General features: G+C 37.4%; 1 long non-coding RNA gene across 2 annotated transcripts in view; it reads left to right on the top strand.

Annotated features, from left to right (window-relative positions):
- LOC118548026 (uncharacterized) overlaps positions 1-10,188 on the top strand; it is a 258,620-nt gene extending 248,432 nt beyond the window's left edge. For both annotated transcript variants that reach the window (XR_013447076.1, XR_004923403.2), the window contains exon 7: positions 9,757-10,188. This is a non-coding gene — a long non-coding RNA (uncharacterized LOC118548026). The remainder of the gene's footprint in view (positions 1-9,756) is intronic.
- The last annotated feature ends 6,499 nt before the right edge of the window (positions 10,189-16,687 follow it).

The raw sequence follows: 16,687 nt of genomic DNA, 5'->3' as shown, positions 1-16,687 counted from the left end.
AGAAAGACAGACACCAAGGTGGAGAAAAAAGCAGAGTGTGACAAAAGGGTCATAGCTTTCACCAGCTATTGTGAAATCCCAGTCAGAGGTGTGGAGTTAATTGAGGGGAAAGACAAATCAGAAGGGGTTTTGCCCACTTCTATTTTGAACTCTGAAAAGACAACCTCCACACTGTGGTATTTATAGTAACATGGGTCAGACATGGCACAGAAAAAAATGAAGACATGGCAGCATTAAGCAGACAGAGTATCTGAGAAAATGGCAGAATTAAGCAGAGAGAGTATCTGAAAAAAATGCTCAGAGCTGCCCTTGTTTTGTGGGGCATGGATAGGACTCAGAAGTGTCCGCATGCGCCATGGAGGAGGTGGAAGGTAGCTGAGCCCAGAGTCTGGAGGCCGAGCTAGGGCTTCGCTTACAAGAGACAGGTGAGCTTGGTGCAGAAGCCACAGCACAAATAACCTAATCGGGCACCACATGGGGGCCCCGGGGCGGGGGGGAGGGAGGGAGATGTTTTTGAAAATAAGAGGAGAGGCCTATCAGGACCTGAACAGTCTAAGAGAACAAGTCACAAGTTTATGCTGTACCTCCGAACATAGTGCAAGAATCCTGGGGACGGACCAGCCATCCACAGCGGACACCTGGGAGGATCTAGAGAGTCCAGAGGTCAGCCCAGGAGTCCCAGGTCTCTCCTCCACTTCTGTAAAGGCAGGGGCCCCCTTGTGTCCTCTCTCCACGTTCCCGTTTGCCATTTTGAGACTTGTGTGGCAGTCGGAGCACGAAGCACTTTCCTGAAAACACATTTAACCCAGAGTCTGAGATACTATTAATTAGCCAGTTAAAATTTCCACCATGAACTCTGTCCCTCTTTGGCAGGGTCAGGGCTTGTGATAAAGATTAGATTTGTTAGACAGTCAAGAACCCTCAATTACTTTCTATGTTGGCATGTCCCCAGTGTAAATGCACAGCACTACCTCGGTACTCCGATTCAATAATTATGCCATTTATTTCAGTTCACTGACAATATATAATTAGTACACATATCAAAACACGTGTTTATTAAGATAGGTGTACTGCTGTTATAAGAAATTCCCTAAAATGAAAACTATTCTGAACCTGAGTAAGAAATCGTATGTTCGGTGGCTGACGCTGTCCCTGCCACGGACAGGCTCTATAACCTGGGGCTAGTCATTTAATTTCTCTGGGCATTAATTTTCTCTGAAAAATGAGGAGACTGGACTAAATCATTGCTAAGGTCAATTTTGATTTCTGATGTCCGTCATGTGAGTGCTAAAATGAGGCCTGCTGAGATGATGGTGGTTAGATTTGCATTAATCAAGAAACAATGATAATAAGTGTAGAACCATTTAATGAGTCCAGGCCATTTGCCTGGCACAAAGTAAGTCATTTTACATGGGTTATTTCTAATCATCTAAATAAACCCATGAGGAAATAGAGGTTCAGAGAGGCTGTAATTTGCTCCATGCTACATAGAGCTGGTAAGTGGCAGAGCCAGGCTCCTAACCCGTGTTTTCTCTGAAATTTTTTGAATTAGATACTGTGGGACTTATAATCCATCTCCTCATATGGTTGGTTTTAAAGATTCCACATTTTAGGCATTGTTAAAATTCTATTCTTCCAGGTCCTCATGTTATAAAGCTCTTTTTATCGTATGAAGGCAGAGCAAAATATCCCCTCAACTGAAGAACTCACTTATTCATTTAGCCCTTATTTTCAAGGTATATATATCTATATGCTTTTAATCTCCTATGACTATCTCCTGTGTACCCACAATCAAACTATATATGTTCTGAGGGAATATCGAGGACCTGGACTAAGCAATTCTAAGGACATGTGTGGTACCAGCAGGGCTGGAATTCAGCTGAGGAGAGTGAAATGCCAAAGATGCAAAAAGCCCAGGAGGCACCCACGCCCGGGGTCATGCCAGTGTAGGGTCACCTCGCCCCAGTCTTGGCACTGGGAAGCACAGAGCGGTTGGTAGACAGGTGGCTCATTGGGACCATTTGAAGTTTAGCAAGATTAGTTCTCGGTAGTGACACCTACTGAAGTTTGGCTACCCAGGGAGACCCTATGTAGTGCCTGGAGAATCAAACTGCTGGAAAGAGAACTGGTTTCTAGAAAGACAGAGCAGAGGTAAGCCAGGGTATAGGCAGACCTTCCCTGGGGACATATCCTTATAATAGAACAGTGGGTCACCAGGAGAGCTGAAACAGGAGTAACTGAGCAGATATCTTTTGGTGCAATCGTTCCTTCCATCTAGACCTTGACAATGCTGTGTTATAAATGGACCAGTTTCTGAAGCAACTCTTGTGAGTTCCTTCAGGCTTTTACCCGTATGTATTAGTCTTCTAGGGCTGTCATAGCAAAAACACCACAGACTTCGGGGCTGAAACAACAGAAATTGATTTTCTCACAGTCCTGGAGCCAGGAAGTCCAAGGTCAAGGTGTCAGCAGGTTTGGTTTCTTGTGAGACCTCTCTCCTTGCTTGTAAATGGCCGCCTTCTTGCTGTGTCCTCACTTAGTCTTTTCTCTGTGCACATGCACCTCAGGTGTCCCATTGCATGGCCAAATTTCCTCTTTTTGTAAGGACACCAGTCAGATTGGATTAGGACCCACCCAGGAGCCTCATTTTAACTTAATCATTTCTTTAATGGTTTTATCTACAAATACAGTTATATTGTGAGGTACTAGGGGTTAGGGTTTCAACATATGAATTTGTGGAGGACACAACTCAGCCCATAACACCATGGATCTAGAGAATTGTAAGCTCTCACAAATAGTCCATAATGTCATGTACATTATGTACAAAATGCCATGTATATTAATAGAAAATAAACATTTATTTCTTCATCCTTCAAAATTCAATTCTGACATCTAGGCAAACAATAAACTTTTCATGAATCAATATAATTGATAGAATAAATGAATTTAAGTTTAATATCTTGGGTGGTCACCATCACACTATCTAAATAGCAAAATTTAAGAGTTAGAGATGTTGCTGAGATGCAAATTGATAAATTACCCATTCTTTATTACTTAAAAGTTAATATTTTAAACAATTGAACTTAAGCAATGCTGCAATTAAGGAAACAATTCTATATAGAAATGTCTGTTTCTTTTTTAGTAAATATATATAATTGAATATTTTTCTCATGTCTTTATTATTACCTTTAATCTGACCTAGTTCATATACCCAGATATAAACTGGGTATTTATTACCCTTAATCCTATATTAACACCAAATCATCTTGGGACTGGCTTTCTAGTTTCAGATTATCTTGAAGTAAAAATATCACATTTAGTTTAGTGGCCAAAAAGGTCTTTACATCATGCATACATACTTTAAATATTTATTTAAGCCATTGTGCTAATAATGATAGTTTTCATTGTATTTTTATTTATTTGTTGTATTTTTCACATTATACATGTCTTCAGTCAAAAGATCAGCACCTTTCCTCTTATCACTTCCGCTCTAAGATCTTGATTTGTCTTTTTTACATAGCAAAAAAGGAAAAGAAAAAATAATTGTGTAGATTTTCTTATTTTACACATTACAGTGTACCACCAACATTCTTGTCAAGATTCTGTCTAATCAGATGATTAATTTCCACTTGACTCTTTAAAAATAAAATAGCTCATCACTCATCAATTATTACTAGCAAAAATCACTGACTTGTTTTAACTTGAAATTTAAATTGAATAGTTCACTCTCAGCAATATGCCAGCCTCAGCTGAGCTCAGAGTGTAAGCAAAAGCTCTCAAAACATCTGTTTTTGGTGAAGTCATATTTTTACTTATTAAATTTATTTTCATATTCTTTTTTACTTGTGAAACTTGGGGCAGATTATAAATTAGGAGATGAAGTAGTATATTCTTATATCAAATAGAATTTTTTCCTGAGTTTTCATAAGATTAAAATAGCACTTAGCAAATAGAGCTTGTGCCGAGTTTAAAAGACCACAAAAGACATAAATTCATGGATTATAATAATTATTCCAACCATTCATTTTATAGATAAACTGAAGCAGAGATAGTGTAAGCAAGTTGTATACAGAAGAATGATCTGAAAGGGCTTTGATTTTTAAGTTCAGAAATTGTTTGAGAAAAGTGTTCCAGACTAGACCTTTGAGGAACAAGTAACTCTGCTTGCAGGTAAACATGCATGCTCCAAAAATAACTCACGAGTGGGAGTGTTGAGTTACTAGTGGTAGATTTGAAAGCCAATGGGAAATTGAGTTTAGCATATTGGAAGAAGAGAGTCAGTTGAGAAATGGCATGGTGAAAGTTCAATATGACTTATTTGCATAGTTTGTGATAATGCTGGCTCGCAAAGTGGACTAATGATGGGAGAAGTCTGGCCAGGCCACCTGTGAGAACATAACTACACTGGATGCATCCGTGAATTAAATGGGATCTGGGGAGAGACTACAGTGATGAAAATGTGGTGAAGAAAAACAATAGGAATCATATCAGGTATTCACATATTGAGTTCTAAAGATAGCCTTACGACATTGAAATCAGTCATGTCAAAATTTCAAAAAGAAAAATAAGTCAATAATAAAAAAAAGTAGGAAAAAGTTGTCATCAAAGAGAACAAAGACAGTTAAAGATGAAAACATCTAAGATTGGTTCTTAATTATTTTTTGTAGAATAGATGAACTAACTCCACATTCATATTTCCCCAGGAATTATTGTTCCCACTAGCTTAAAAATAATGAAAGATGGTAGCTTCTTTAAAAAAAAAAACAACCTAATATGTATTTCAGTTGGCTATGTGAAAAGACTTTAAATGCACCTCACCCTTTGTACTTTCTGTGTATAGCAGCTCTATTCAGAGGTCTTATATTTTATAGACCTGAGAGCCGGTCTACATGGCAGCACATATTTGCAGTGATAAGGCCAGGGAAAAAAAAAAAAAAAACCCTCTGCTTTCACACATCCTTTGTGACCGAAGTCATTTGACAACATGGAAAAAACACCCTTTTCTTTCTTCCCAGTGGTGTTTACGGGAAGGAGGCTGCACATTGTTTCACAGTATGCATTTGCACGTTGTTTGGATGCTAAGCATTCCACCCCAGACAACCCTGAGCTGGTGGGAAAGCTTCGAGTCAAGTCACTTGAAGTGGGAAAACAACTCTGATGTATTGCCCCTCTTCTCTCTGTTTTCCTCAATTGCTCAGCCCCCTACAGTGTTTTCAACCCCAGAAGTGTGAAGAGCAAAGCACTGCAAAAATATCACCAAGGCTAAGGATATGTCTAATCTAAATTCGTTCATATGCGTTTGGTCATTAATTGTATAGCACTTTCTAAAGAGGGAGTATATCGCAATTAGAGGCTGAGCAACTTCATGAAAAAGAACTAACTTGGGCGCCTGGGTGGCTCAGTTGGTTAAGCGACTGCTTTCAGCTCAGGTCATGATCCTGGAGTCCCGGGATCGAGTCCCGCATCGGGCTCCCTGCTTGGCAGGGAGTCTGCTTCTCCCTCTGATCCTCCCCCCTCTCATGCTCTCTGTCTCTCATTCTCTCTCTCTCTCAAATAAATAAATAAAATCTTTAAAAAAAAAAAAAAAAAAGAACTAACTTAACTGGGGCTGAGGAAATAACTTCTTTTCAGTTGATTTTCCAAGGTCATGAGATTTGGTGGTTTAACTGAATAAGAAAGATCCAAGGTTCATTACTTCACCCCTTCTTTTGGTAGATAATTTGGCTTATGGAAATTAGAGTTGAAAGTCCAATAATTAGTTGATAATTATCTGTAGTGGGTTGAATTATGTGCCCTCAACAGGCTATGTTAAGGTCTTAACCCCTGGTCCCTGTAAATGTGACCTTATTTGGAAATAGGGTCTTGAAGATATAACCAAGTTAAAATAAGGTCAGACTGGGCCCTAAGTCATATGGCTGGGAACTTTATAAGGGAAGGAAGATTTGGAGACAGAAAGACACACAAAGGAAAGAGAACATGTGAAGGCAGAGGTAGATATCGGAGTGATGCCGCGACAAACCAAGGAATGCCAGTGAGTGCCAGGAAGCCCCAGGTGCTGGGGAGAGGCAAGGAAGAATTCTTCTCTAGAACTTTCAGAGAGAGCATGGGCCTGGCAACACCTTGGTTTTAGACTTCTAGCTTCCAGAACAGTGAGAGGATACATTCAGTTTGTTTTAAGCCATCTAGTTTGTAGAAAATTTTTACAGCGGCTCTAGGAAACTAACGTTCCGAACTATAATTTTTCCCTGATTATAAATTATCTACTCATTGTTATAATTTTTTAAGTTTCTCGTTGTTAAAAAAAAAAATTCAGCTCCCAATTTTTATATAGAGAATACTGATATCTTAAAAGACTTCTAGTAACCTTGGGGACTTCTGAACAGAATATGCAAATTTAAAGGGAAACAGACGTTCATAACTTTAATGAATCAATGTCAATTGTGTGAAAATAAACATCTTCACTCCCACCTGTAGGCTGGCCTTGGCCTCCTTTTGCAGGCATCCCACAATTAAATCATATGGTCTGTTGCCATTCTGTGAGTCTCAGGGGGAGAGACTGATGATGATGGTGGTGGTGGGGATAATTATTAGACACAGGATAATTCGTATCTTAAATTTTTTTAGTTTGATAAGAATTTGTTAACACATACTGCTATGTAGTATAATGTATATATATTTGTCTTTTAGATAAAAAGTTGTAAATTTCCCTTTCCCTTTGTCTTGGCTTGGGTTCCCCAGAAAACAATGCCTGAGGTAAAAGAGTCTGTGTGAGACTTTCCTGGGGATGGAAGGATACGAGATATAGGGAAAAGCATGGAAGGAGGAACATTTACTATAGCTTTCTTTTTTTTTTTTTTTTAATCAAGTTGAACACTTGTTTAGGCAATTCTGGAGTTCATACTTTATGATAAAGACACACCTCTCTCTCCACAACAGCTGCAATGAATATAGCCTTCCACCTCCTTGACTGGAATAACCTGGGCCTCCCTAGAGGTCACCACTTCTCTCAAAGTGTACCCAAGCAGAGAGCTTAATCTCTCACACTCCACATAATCTATGTCCCCAGTGAGATCAGGGATTTTCCTGGCTTCCCGTGTCATGTTGTTACCCTATCTGAAATTTGTGAACCCTATCCTTTGATTCTCATGATTTTCTGTGCACTCCAATCCTGTCAACAATTGTAATGACTTCAACATTCACATGAAAGATGCACCAGATATATGGACTCTCAGTTCCTGGACTTTCTAGTTTCCAAAGACCTTGGACACTTGAGGTTAGCTATCACTTTCCACTGTTTTTATCTTAACCTTTTATTTTACCAATACTTGAAATTACCTGGCCTCTCAAGTCTCACAAGTGAAGGCCCAAATCTAGAAGACACTCATGTTTAAGCTGTTTCCCAGAAAGCTGTCGTATTTGAGCTGTGATATAAAGAGGTGATGTGGCAATGAATTGAGGGCAGCCTCTAGCCAATAGCCAACAAGGAACTGAGGCTCTCAGTCTAACAGCCTGCCAAGAAATAAATCCTGCCCACAACCATGGGAGTGAGCTTGGAAGCAGATCCTTCCTTGGTTGAACCTTGAAATGACTAAGGCCCTGGATAACACCTTGATTGTAATCTTGTAAGAAGCCCTGAGCCAGAGGTATCCAGCTAAGTGTGCCCAGATTCCTGACCTACATAAACTGTGAGATAGTAAAAGTTGTTTTGTAAGCCATTAAGCTTTGGTACAATTTGTTATTCAGGAATGGATAAAAAAATTCCATTATCTATGGCTAAAAAAGAAAGTCATCTGTTTTTCTGGAAACTGACATTAATGCTGGGCACTAATGTTTTGCAAATAGGTAATTGTTAAGTGGGAAGTAACAATAGAGTGTCTAAGAAAAAGAGAGGAAATAGCTGAAAGGAGGAACATACACCCCATGATACACCCCATAAATGCCTCCAAATTCCTGCCTTTCCCATAAAAGTGCTATTGTTGCCATTGCTACTTATGATCAGCTCCAAAGGACTTGCTGTTCTAGTCAAACAGTACAAAGTGGATGGAATGATTCTAATGCATTCTTTGAGTCCTCCTTCCAGATTATGTGAACAATTTAATAATACGTATTTCTTCCTGTTCCCAGCCTTCCCCTGCTCAGACAATTTTATTTGGTAACATTTCCATCTTATCATCCTACTCCTACTAATAGAATGTGGTGGGATAGGATATCCCAAATTCCACCCTTTTTTCCTGCTGTTTCCATGGACTATGAAAATAACACTAACAAAGTGATTATGACATAAAAGTCCAATCTTATGCAGTCATGGGCCATTCAAGAGCAGGTCACTATCATTAATCTTTCTCCTTCTATGGCTGGACTCCAATGTTTCCATACAGACAATTCAGACATTTGGCGTCTCTGTTCTAACCCTGAGATTGGCTGGTATTGTAACTTGAGGACATATATCTCACAATGGTATAGCTAAACCACTCCAGACTTAACTACCAGTTAAGTCAGTGGCATCCATAAAACTTCAGTCTAATGTAAGGATTAACAACACGGATGAGTTACTTAGTCTCTTAGTGTCTCAGTTTACTGATCTGTCAAATAGGGACAATAATCATCTCTACTTCATGGTCCTTGTGAGGATTAAGTGTGTTAAATACTTAAGTCACTAACAGCATCTGGCACGTAAGAAGTTCTGATGGCAGCTGTATATACCAAATACAAACCTTCCAGAAATAGGAAAATCTCATTTTTGTAAACAATCTTAGAGAGGTTCTCACACACAGTATTTCACCCTACTGTGGCAAAAAGCATTGAGGAAGAAATGGCAGAGGGTATTTTATAGTATTTTCATTTTACACATGAAAAAGCAAAGGTTTAAAAAAACTAAATAACCAGCATCAAATCTTGTAAGTGCCAGGGGTAAGATTAAAATCTAGGTTTTTCTCGTGAAAATTTTTCTGAAGCTTCGTCTGCCTGTTCTAGAGAGGTGAATAGGTGCCAACATATGATCTCCTCATATTGGATGAGGATTCAATGGGTTGTGATTTTCCCGCCTTTCCTCAGCACATAGCCAGCCTCAGGCTTTCACTGCAGAACAAGGTGGGGGGTGAGTTGAGGTGAATATATGTAAAAGTCTCGCCACAATATATGGACACCTCTTTGGACAATAATTATCTAGTAGCTCAAGTTTGGGATGAGGACATACTCCTTTTTGTTTTTTTCTCATTTGTTTTGCTCTTCTTGTTATTTTTGTTTTCTTCAACATCAAACGGTAACATAGTAATTTGTGGCCAGTGTTCAAGAATGTTGGGATGATGATGCTCCTTAGGATAGCACTTCTCAGTCTTTCTTGGGAGTGCAGTTTTGTGTTGTGTTTAAGAGTAAGAAAATGTTTAATCTCACCATTTGATAGAATGAAATAAAACCAGATTATAAAGCATGATGTACACCTCATATTCTATGGTATTTGAATGGTGTTTTTTGCTTTCACATAAGCCAATAGATTGTTTTCAGCTGTATGAAAATGCAATAACACAAAAGAAAGTGCACGTGCTAATAGAAGTGAGCCGACCATGTATTAACCAGGGAATTAAATCCCCCTTTTTTATTTTTTTTTCACCTCACTCCCAGTTAATGCATCATTGCCAAGAGTTCTGGATATCACACTTATAAAATATCAGAAGAATATCATGAAAAAATATCCAGAAGCCTTTTTTTATGTCTGGATTTAGTGTCTTTTTATATTTTACTTTTTTATTTTTATAGGAATTCACTGTCAGCAGAGAGCTATCAAGTCCTAGTGTTTATCTATCATCCTGGTGTAAGCTCCGCCTGTCTACTTCTGGCTTGTGTGGATTTCTTTCCTTTGGGGTGGTGGCTGGTGCCAGAATGAGAGGAAATATCACGCCCTCCGAGAGTCAAGAGCAGCTGGTGCAATTGCCCTGGTGTTTATGGGATATTACAGGCATAAAGGCACATTTGGAACTGGTTGGGGAAAGAACTTAATGCTTCTTTCTTTTATCTTTATAATCCACTTTCCTAGCAAGGATTATCCTACAGTTCATACTAAATTTAGCAAATGCAGATTAAAAAAAAAAAAAAGGCTAGGCTGCCACAAGGTACTGTGAGAAAGCAATGTATGTGCTGAGTAGATAAACTGGCTTTTATCAAATGAAACAATAAAGACACAAAGAAACTTGTTCAAATTGTTTTTTTTTTCTTTTTTTTGAACAATGAAAGCCATTTTTGTAAGAATTAACCAGAGGGAGTTGTACATCTGGAAAGCGGTGAACACATAGTTTCTGTTTGGGAGAAAACTGGCATTATTGCCAAAAAAAATTATACATCCACAGTATGATCCAAATTTGTCAAGCTGGGGGTGTCATGGAGAGGAATTTGCTACCAGAAATTTGCATTAGGTGGCATTTTCACTATTTATTTTCAATGACATCTTCCTTCGTTTTTGGCAGAATTTTTCTAGTGTTTATTTTGGGAAGAGCTACAGAAGGAAGCTTAATAAAATAAGCTAAGTATCAACATGGCAAAATTAGGGTCCTAGGGTCAAAATGATGACTTCTGTTTTATTTCCATATAGAAGTCGGGTCTCAGGCCAAATTTTGCAAATCACAGAAGTTATTCCTTAGTGCTTTGTTGTCTGCTTTTTTATACTGTCATATTTCCCATTATTCCTTCTAATTATTTTCTTTTTCCTAATCATATAAGGTAGGCCATTTTGGGTGCTTATTCTCCACCCTTCTAACAAACATCAGTACTTCAGGTGTCCACATCTGCTTTATTCACTTATAAATAATTAATGCAACAAACATTTGAGCAACTGTGGTCCACATTTCAGAAGGCACTGGAAAAACACAGGCGAATGCATGTCAAGTCAGTATGGCAGGATGAACTTCTGCATCAAATATATAAAAAAGCTGTGGAGATAAAAACTATTAAATATCATATGCTTGAGCTCAAATAACAAAGATGATAAGAAAGTTGTCAGTTGCTATAAATGAGGCAAGAACACAATCAATGCAGAACTGAAGTCAAGGGGGGCCTAGGGTTTTCCAATGTAGATTTAAACTTGATGAGGTTGGATCATGGGTTTTGATGCCCAAATAAGGATGCAAGATGAGGCCCTCATGCCTTGAAAGGTAGGAAGCCTCCAAATACACTTAGGAACCAAAAGGCATGCTCTGCTGTGTATCCTGGAATATGGCAGGGAAACTTTCCATCTATTCACAGCCCTGGTGGAAGAAAGCCACCTGGGAGAAATGGAAACCGAAGCCTACCCACAGGCAGGTAGGAGATTCGAATTTTTCTCAGTGTTTTGCAAGTGAATTTTTGCCCCTCTCAGGGGCCAACTTAAAAATCATGTGTATGCTTACATCTGTAAAACAGGTTTTTCCCAGGAAAGACAATGCCTACTGGAAATAATCAAGCCACCAAAAATTGCCAACCACATCATAAAATAAACATCTATAGAACAGTCAATAGGTGGAACAAAGATAAAGCAGCTGGAATTCAATCTTAATAGTTGATAGCCAATGTGTTATTAGGAATAATGTCTTCATATTTGTTACAACATTTTAATTTTTCTCTCAAAATATCTCTAAAAATATAAAGACTTCCAATTCTCATTCCTACTTATATCTATCTGTTGGCTTGCTCTGCATTTCAGTTGAAAAAATTTTGTTGAATTCTGGAATTTGAAGGGAGATTTTATTTGCTTGCTTACTCATTTCCTCAACAAAAATTTACTGAGAGCTATGTTGTACCAAGTCAATGTGGCTAAGAAGACAATGTCTAGTTGACAGAGAGACTAGAAAGCAGGAAGTTATAGGGGAGGGGGGTGAGGGGATAGGTTAGCCTGGTGATGGGTATTAAAGAGGGCACGTACTGAATGGAGCACCGGGTGTTATACGCAAACAATGAATCATGGAACCCTACATCAAAAACTAATGATAAAACATAAAAAAAAAAGAAATTGCAAATCAGATTTGCCTCAAATGTCTACTCTATAGCAAAAACCCTAAAAGATTTGGTGATGTCTACAGAATTCTTGGTGAAGAAAATGACTTTACCCAAAATTCCAAACATCTAAGTTTTTGATCACATGAGAAATTAATTGAAAGACAACCATACATTTATAGGAGCTCAGAAACTATGCTGCTAATTTACCCAATAAAAACAGTTGATGCAAAGCACATGGCAGTTAAACCAGAGATAAACCTCAATAAACCTCAATAAGGAAAAGGAAGTTTGGGTTATAAAAGGATGTAACTTTGGGGCACCTGGGTGGCTCAGTTGGTTAAGCATCTGCGTTCAGCTCAGGTCATGATCTCAGGGTCCTGGGATCCAGTCCCACACTGGGCTCCACTCAGCAAGGAGTTTGCTTCTCCTTCTCCCTCTGTGTGCACCCACTCTCTCTCTCAAATAAAAACAAAACAAAACAAAACAAAAAACCCACAAACTTAAAAGAGCATAAGAAATATTGTGGCAGATTAGTGACAAGGGTCATGGAACCAGAACTGCATTGAATAGTCTTAAGTTCACATTTTTTTAGTGAGCCTTGCCAATTTGCAAATGAAGATACTGCATCTACAAATTGCAGATTTAATTTAATTACTGAAGTTGTATAGGACAAAAACTGCCTGACAACTTCCCTGAAATTGATCTCTTTCATGGTAAAATGTATATTATTTTTTTAAAAGGTAGTCTGTGATATAAATTCTTGTTCACATCAAAACCATCAATGATCATTCATTCGTTTTCCTATCTTTTCTGTGTGCTTTACTAAAAAGTACCAAAGACCTTTACAAGAAGTACCAACAGGTTCATCAAATCTGGAATAAGATAATGGAAAGCATGAATGATCTAAAAGATAGAGACAAATGATTCAAAATAAGTGGTCAGTTTTTTTCACCATATAACACTGGGAAAGATTAGAAAACACTTGCCAGTGCATGTACGCATTATCTATTATCTTTATGTTTTGTTTATCAGAAAAGTTGAAAGACTGAAAAAAGTCACGTTTATAAGAAAATTCTAATAGAACTGTATGATAACATGGTTCGGGGAAAATAGGCTCATCAGTAGAAAATATACTCTGGGTCAAAATATCGGTTAATATGAACTAAAATTCAGAAGTTGGAAAGGCAGCAGTTAAAAAATAATAAAATTTCAAGGGACGCCTGGGTGGCTCAGTCAGTTAAGCATCTGACTCTTGATCTTGGCTCAGGTCTTGATCTCAGGGTTGTGAGTTCAAGCCCTATGTTGGGCTCCATGCTGGGCATGGAACCTACTTAAAAAATAAAAAGATTAAAAAAATAAATAAAATTCCTCATGTTATAGAAAAGGGAACTCAACCACTACTGTGACTTGTGATAATATAATTAGAGAATGATCTGTGTTTTTAAAATTGTAAATGAAAACTCCAGGAGAATTAAAGCAGGCTATTTACTCTTCAAATCACATGAAGAAGAATTAAAAATAAACATGAAAAGGGAAGAATATAAGGTAAAAAAATATTAACAAAATAAAAGTGGAAAATCTGAAAACAAAAAGAATGAATACTACACTCTTTAACATGACAGTGAAACACATAAAAATCATTTCTCAACCACAATGTACCAAATTTATCCTAAATATATATTTTTATTGTAAGTGTTTTTGGAGTTCATAGAGCAGGATACTTTTCTGGCCCTTATAAATGCTATTATATAGAGGTTTTAAGGAGGTAATTAGCTCACTATATTAAAAATAAAGAAAAAATGTGAAGATGTAATGGGTTATTACATTCAAATTGAACTCAAATTATTTCATTCAATCAGTTTTTGTATTTTGTAGTTGGATTCATTAATTATTTGTCATAATCAAATGATATTTAATTTTTTAAAAGCTGTCATTATAAAAACATATTGAATAAATGCCCAAGTGTAGACATTTAAACAGCTAATACAAAATACCTTTTTTTGTCAATGAGTGCAGATTTCCCTTTTCAGCTAAAAATAAAAATGAGATGTGATACAAAGGAAAGACATCAACTTCCAAACTAGGATGAGAGTTCTGGAAAATGAATATACTATCAGTATGTGTAAGGGAAGAGTTTGTTTTCAATTTATAGGAAGCTAAATCTTGGAGATCAGTTGAAATAAGGTTGTTATATGACCGCTATTTTCTTAATTATACTTTTTTGAGTGCCATGTTCCCTCTTGCTGTAGGATCTTTGCACATGCTGTTCCCTCTGCCTAGGACACTCTTCTCCCCCACCTCTTTAACTCCTGCCCTTTCTTCAGATCTCACCTCGAAAATTAATTCCTCAGAGGTTTTCTTTGAGCTTCTTAGAAGGTCTTTTTCCCCTTTTATGCTTTCATCACATTATTTCATTTATTTAATGAATACTTACCATATTTCATTGAAACTAAGACACTGGTGATGGTAAGATATACCTTAGTTTCTGTGTTATCTCTTGGAAAGACAATGTGAGACCAATTAAACTATGACACAGTGTTTCATAGGAGTCAGAATTTTTATTTTACCCTTATTGAAAGAGCTCTTTCAGAAATAGTTAGACCTACTTTTACCATATATCCCTCTTGCGGATACATAAAAAAGAACTTTAAAATGAAATAAATAAAGATACTCCTAAAACGTTCACCTTCAGAATTCAACTTTCAGTTCCTTTTCAAGTCAGAAAGATCAATACCCATGTGTTTCCATATGCTGTTGTCTTTTAAGCCATCAGAAGCATTGTTGGTGCATTGCTTCCTAAAAGTTTGCTCTAAGCTTTAAGTCACTGGCTTTTAAAAGTTTTCTCCAAGTTTTACTTCACTGGAAGACTTGCATAGGTAATTTATTGATTTTTACCAAAAGGTTTCAAATTAAGCTTTTCCTGATATTATCAGGACTCATTCCTTCTTCTAATGGACCTGAAAAACTGTCTAATCAAGCAACCAAAAATAAAGACATCCAAGCACGTGTAGATAATGACAACTGTCACACCCTCAGTTAGTGAATATGATATCATTGATGATAAGGATAGCCCGGTTTCCAAAATGTTAAACTACATAATTTACATTGAAGAAATGTGCTACGTATGCTAATGTTCCAAGCCTTGTTTTAAGCACTCTATGAATATTAATTCATCTCATCTTCATGACAATCCTATGTGTGTACAATTAATAGTCCCTTTTCAGTAAAGAAGAAGCAAGCACAGAGGTTGAGTAACTTGCTCGACAGTCAGAAAGTGACAGAACTGTGTAAACTTGTGTATCTCCTATAAGTTGAAACAAAGTTGTAACTTACATTCCCTGTTTGAAAAATGAATTCTTTCTACTACTAGATTGTATACTCTATGAGGGCATATTGTTCTGCCTATTGAAACCCCAGGGGATATCACAGTGTTTGATACAAAACTAAAAGCTCAAGAGAGATACTTGTTGTAGATTGAGGATAGATAACCTTCTCTGTACTTTCTCTAACCTCAGCATCTTTCCTTCTCTTCTTGTTAACTTTGACTTTTGTAATCTAGCATTATGTGAAAAGAGAATACATTTCCTCATATGTAACATGATTTGAGGAAAGTTGAGATATTTCACTTGAAATGATCTTCTTAAGTGATTAATGAAGCCAACTATTAGTGATCTACACCTCTGTGTTTGACATTTTTCTCTTGTAGAGGTCCTCTTTTTAAGATGTAAATATGTGTGATAGGTTACATGATATTGTGTGAATTTGCTAGGCCTGTCTCTCCTATTGATAAGCAGACAAAGACGGGTTTAATATGAGGACTCAAGATGCCTGCTATGGGAATCAGAGTGAATTCAGGGAATCTGGAAGGATTAAACTCAAATCTAAAATACACACACACAGACGCACACTCAACAAAACAAAACAAAACAAAACACAACCCCAAAACCCCTCAAATCTCAATGAACCCAGATGGTTTTTAACTTCTATTGAAGTATATAATATACACACTGAAAAATGTACCATTCGTAGGTGTATAGCCTGTGGGTTTTTACAAAGTAAACACACATTAACAAAACAGAACATTATCAACATCCTAAAATGCCTAGTCACTACACCTTCAAGAACAAAACTTTCTGATTTCTGTCATCATTGATTACTTTTGCCCATTTTTACACCCAAATTACACAGAATCCTAAAGTATGTACTCTTTTGTGTATGGCTTTTTTCATTCAATCTGTGTTTGTGAGATTCACTCATATTTTTATGTATCATCATAGTCCATTCATTCTCATTGCTGTATTGTATTCCACTGGATAAACACAGCATGATTTATTTACCCATTTTATTATTTGTAGGTGTTTGCATATTTTCCAGTTTGGGATTATTATAAATAATACTGTTATGAACCTTGTATATGCCTTTGGGAAAAATAGATATTAATCTATTCTGGGTATACACCTAGTAGAATTTTGGGGCCCCATGTGGTATGTGAAAATGTGAGCTTCAGTAGATAAGCCAAATGTTTTTTGAAGAGGTTACACTGGGGCATCTGGGTGGCTCAGTCAGTTGGGCGTCCAACTCAGTTTGGCTCTGGTCATGATCTCTGGCTTGTGAGATTGAGACCCACAGTGGGAGCACCACTGTGGGCTCCCCACTCCCTGCTCAGCAGGGAGTCTGCTTGATATTCTCTCTCTCCCTCTCCTTCTGCCCCTCTCCCTACTCT

The sequence above is a fragment of the Halichoerus grypus genome, chromosome 1 (genome assembly GCF_964656455.1).
Source record: "Halichoerus grypus chromosome 1, mHalGry1.hap1.1, whole genome shotgun sequence".
NCBI classification, from domain to species: domain Eukaryota; kingdom Metazoa; phylum Chordata; class Mammalia; order Carnivora; family Phocidae; genus Halichoerus; species Halichoerus grypus.
This window is presented reverse-complemented; position numbering and strand designations above follow the sequence as displayed.